At 35.2% G+C, this 4,642-nt stretch overlaps 1 protein-coding gene and 1 long non-coding RNA gene across 3 annotated transcripts in view; one reads left to right on the top strand and one right to left on the bottom strand.

Annotated features, from left to right (window-relative positions):
* The window catches only part of atp1a2a (ATPase Na+/K+ transporting subunit alpha 2a), a gene marked incomplete in the record, with an annotated part of 99,478 nt that overhangs the window by 57,150 nt on the left and 37,686 nt on the right, over positions 1–4,642 (bottom strand).
* On the top strand, positions 1,565–3,934 carry LOC119415242. Of its 2 annotated transcripts, XR_005187043.1 has the most exons (4): positions 1,565–1,662; positions 2,211–2,253; positions 2,458–2,509; positions 3,640–3,934. It is a non-coding gene; the product is annotated as an uncharacterized LOC119415242 (long non-coding RNA). The 2 variants fall into 2 exon arrangements; XR_005187044.1 differs by lacking the exon at positions 2,458–2,509.

Here is a 4,642-nt window from a genome sequence, read left to right on the forward strand (position 1 = left end):
CATGTAAGATCCATCCATCCATCCATCCATCCATCCATCCATCCATCCATCCATCCATCCATCCATCCATCCATCCATCCAGTAATACAAAAGTAAAACAAGTAATAACAAATGTTTTGTCTTTTCTGTTTAAGCTCTTAAATTCACGACGATCCGTTGCACGCTGTATTCTGACCGACGAGGAGTTCAAATATCTTGAAGGGGCGTCTGCATGTCTGATGAGCGATGAAGAGACAGACAGTGAAAACGGCCAAACGTGGAAAGTGTATCCACCTGAATGGAGGGCAACAAAGCTCACAGACATTTTGAATAGGTGCCAATGCCAACTTGCCAAGCTGCAACAAAAGTCGAGCAGAATGGTACATCGTAGGGTGGCCAGTGGCGTATGCAGCATGAGTCAGCCTCCAAGAGGCATAGACAAAACGTATTTGAAGTGAAGTTTTTTTTTGTGTGTGTGTTAATAAAAATCTTTTAACAAATTCTTTGTTTTCTATGTATATGATATTAATGTGCAGTTAGGTGTAAAACACCTGATTCACTAAACTACTTTATAAACTGTTCATTTAATATAAGTACAATAAAAGGTAATATGTGACCCATCACATCGAAGTGAGGATTAAAAGTGTTTTGAGTAAAATATTTGCAAAAATTGCGTTTTATCAAAATATAACAAATAAATGTTCTATCAGTGTAACATTTGATTGAATTGTCTAAAAAAAAAAAAAGCCTAATTTTTTTTTTTATTCTTATTAAAATTTTAAACAATTAGGTTTCAGACCAAATAATAGCCTAATGTATTATTGTAACCAACAAGCCAAATTAAGTCATATCTCTGAATCCCCTTATGATATCAGAATGATCCAGTATCAAAATATAGCTTTGAAAGCCACAAATCTGAAGATGTAATGGGCTCATTTTGACCAAATTTGACTTAATCCTCATTTTGATGTGATGGGTCACATACGACCTAAAAACAAACAAAAGAAGTAAGAAAATTGTAAGATCATTTAAGATGGCAATGATAATCACATGTGGAATCACATTTAGTCTAATGGTATTTATAATTGTAATCATATACTTTAAATATAAAATAGAGCCAACAACTACAGATTGGAACAACTACAGATTGGAACTTCTTCAGATTAGCAAATGACTTCATGGATGAGCTCACTGTGACATCCTATATTGGTTTTTTTGTACAGCAATTCAACAGATTTAGCTATTTTTTATTCTTAGTTTATGTGAGGTTTTCATGTCAACTTTTCATCAATAATGATAAAATATTTAATTTTACTGACTTTACAAACCTCAACAATATAAACATATGGTTGTCCATTTTCTTCTTTTCATTTATTCTGTTAGGTAAACGTCTCTTGAAAGTGTGATGCAGGCTATTTAAATGAAAAAATAAAGTCCATGAAACAATTTAATTTACAGATAAAACACACAAGTAAACCCTTTTGAGTCTTAACTGTAAATTAAATTGTCCACGTCGCCAAACTCCTTACAGGTTGGTGGCGGTAATGCACCGTTTTCCAACAGCCGTTTAACTGAAGAAGAAGAAGACACTTCCGGTATTACATTGGCGGGATAACACAAACGAGGTCCTTCTCGGATAACGCGACGTGTTTGATTCAAAGCCAAGCGGCTCTACGATTTTCAGTAAGTTGCTGCTTCACATATTTAGTTCTAATTATTTTTGACCAAGCATGTGGTTAGAGCGTAAAATATGTAGTTTTACCGGTGTGTTACTCGACCTTTTACAACATGGCGTTGTCAGCGTCACGTCAAGTTGAGGCTGTTTGAAAAGTTGTACTGAGCAGAATAAAATGGACACTCATACAGGGGGAATGGGAGACATCTATAACCAGTGGCTGCTGACCACTGTTGGGCAACTCCTCAGTGAGAGGTGTCTATTTGCTTTTCTAAAAGCTGTTTTATGATGTCATTGTCTAAGTTACATATTTGGATATTTGCTAATATAATTGTGATCTAGGCTGGAAGTAATCAATGTTGGACAAAAAATGACCACTAAATATGTTTAGAACTACAAATCAACTTAGAATACTTTCCTGGATTTTCCTGCAAAACACCGTTCAAGTTATCAAGTCAATGAACTGTTGGTGTGTGGCATTGTGACTTAACATACTGTTATATAATTTAAATAATATTATAATGCAACGCCACATAACTGAATCTTTGTCTTGTAGCACCCAAGATGCAGCTCCACATCACGCAGCACAGAGTGGGCAGGTAAGAGTACTCATTGACTGAATATTATTATAATTATATAATGAAGAGTATGAGTCTGGTGAAGACCTGCTGTATATGAAAAGTGTCTTGAGATGTTAAATGATTCAACCCTTTAATGAAACTGGCCTGAATTGATCATAAGGCTTTGTAAAAAGGGGAGATTTGTTCTGAGTTATGACAATTTTTAAAATGTGATTGTGTCAGGAGCAGAGCCAGTAGTGATGAGGGGATTGTTCCTGTCAGTATAAAGGAACAGGTGAGCTGTTGTAACTGTGTGTGAACAAGTATTAGTTCCAATATAAACACTTTCTAAACGACAGTAGTGACTCGTTATATTTTTATCATTAAAAGTAAGACAATAAATACAGAAAGCCTGCAATGAAAGTAATATGAAATAAGCCTGCATATTTTGCCATTGAAAATATATTAATTGGTTAAGTCAAAATGAGTTTTCCTTATCAAATATACTAAAGCTTTACAGATTATTGTCCTGATGCAGGCTCAATAAATTAATTCCTCTGGACAGATTCTTCTTTGTATCAAAAAGATTTCTTCAGTCTGAGGAGCTGAGACAAACTCAGTCATCGTTCCTCCTTGATAGAGAGGAACGATGGTCTGAGAGAGGAGAGAAGGAGGCCATCTTTGTGAAAAGAAATCGTCCATCATTAAACAGAGGTGGAGGCCTCCGGGTTCAACTGTCCCCCTCTTACAATGCTGTTATTGCTAGTATCTTACGTTCACATAAAATATTTGATAATGTTCTTATAGAAACAATTCTTGAATAATGTTCACACTGTGTTAATGCTGCATGTTTGTCTCAGGGTACTTCTTGTTCTGCCATTAACTCTAAAATACTTATTGAATAGTTTACATATGTAGGTAAAACTAGATGTTAAATACACCAGAATGCAGGAAATGGCATCTATTTTATTCAAAATTTTCTGGGGGAGGACCCCCAATGGCTACCAAGCCAAGAGCCATTGTTAGCACTGAGGTTAAGCTAAAACTAAACTAGCTAAAAATAAAAAAAAATCCTAGAGGAAACAGAATTAGAATTAGAATGCAAAATATATCTGATTTGCTTTAGTCTCACATTACATCATTGTAGATGTGTGAAACTATAGTTTCTGGCAATGCAGAAGAAGTAAAACTTTTAATTAAATTCTGGGTCCTCGTGTAAAGATGTGTTAAAGCGCCATCTATTGGTAGATATGAGTTACTAAAAATATTCAATATGGGAAGATTAAAAAAAAGGTTTTTGGAACATCCGTAAACTTTTTGTTTGAGAATCTAAGAATTGAGATATGGATGCATTTGCTTTTTGTTATGATTACATTTTAAAAAGTGCTCTTATTGACCTTGTGTTTTCTGTGTTTTCTGTTGAAGCTTTTGAATTCACGGCGGTCTGTTGGTCGCTCCATTTTAAATGATGAAGAATGAGGGGGTGCCAACATGCCTATGAGTACGAGACCGACACGAAGACAAAGACACATGGAAAGTTTATCCACCTGAATGGGAGAGCAGCAAAACTAGGACATTTTAGACAGATGCCAGTACAAACTTGCTGAGCTTCAAACAAAGCCCTGCAGAATGGATGGCTACATTGCAGAGTGCCCAGTGGGAAATGCAGCCTGAGGCAGCCTCCAAGAGGCACCAACAACTATTTTTTTTTACAAATGAAACCGTAGGTTGTATTTTTTACAAATGAAACCGTAGGGGTTTTTTGTGTGTGTGTGTGTGTGTTTTAATAAAAAAAGAAAATCTTTAAGAAAGTCATGGTCAGTGTTTTCATGTCTATGATATGTTTGCATTAGTATGTGTTATGAAGATACAAACCACTGTGTATTTACTAGACTGCTTCATAAACTGTTTATTATACTGATTTTTCATAGTTCTTATTGAAATGGTAATGTGCTTACTGGTCCAGCTTGTGATTTGTACATCATGATGATGGTACATAAACCAAAATTAAAGACTCATTAATTTTGATGTAAAAAACTGGGTGATCTTAAAATGTTAAAGATCTTAGAAGCCAACTATTTGTAGCCTATAGCAGATTTAAATAGTTATATAAAGCACTTCACGTATTACAAATAAAAACTAAATGGAGTGCAAGACAAAAAAACAACAACTAACCATTGGAAACATGTTAAGATATAGTTATTTTACTTGAAGGCTTACCTACATGCCAAACCTGTATTTACAGGCAGAGTATATCAGATTCCCAAATTTGCATAAATGAAAAATCTGTAAATATCCGACTGACATCTGCCACGTAATACGCCAAAGATGCGGCAAGTATGCAAAAGGATCTGAAGCTGGAACTCCGAGGGATCGCATACTTCAGGATCCTTCGCAGATAAACATCTGTAAATATCCGACAGACATC

Source organism: Nematolebias whitei, chromosome 9 (genome assembly GCF_014905685.2).
Source record: "Nematolebias whitei isolate Nwh7 chromosome 9, NemWhi1, whole genome shotgun sequence".
Lineage (NCBI taxonomy): Eukaryota > Metazoa > Chordata > Actinopteri > Cyprinodontiformes > Rivulidae > Nematolebias > Nematolebias whitei.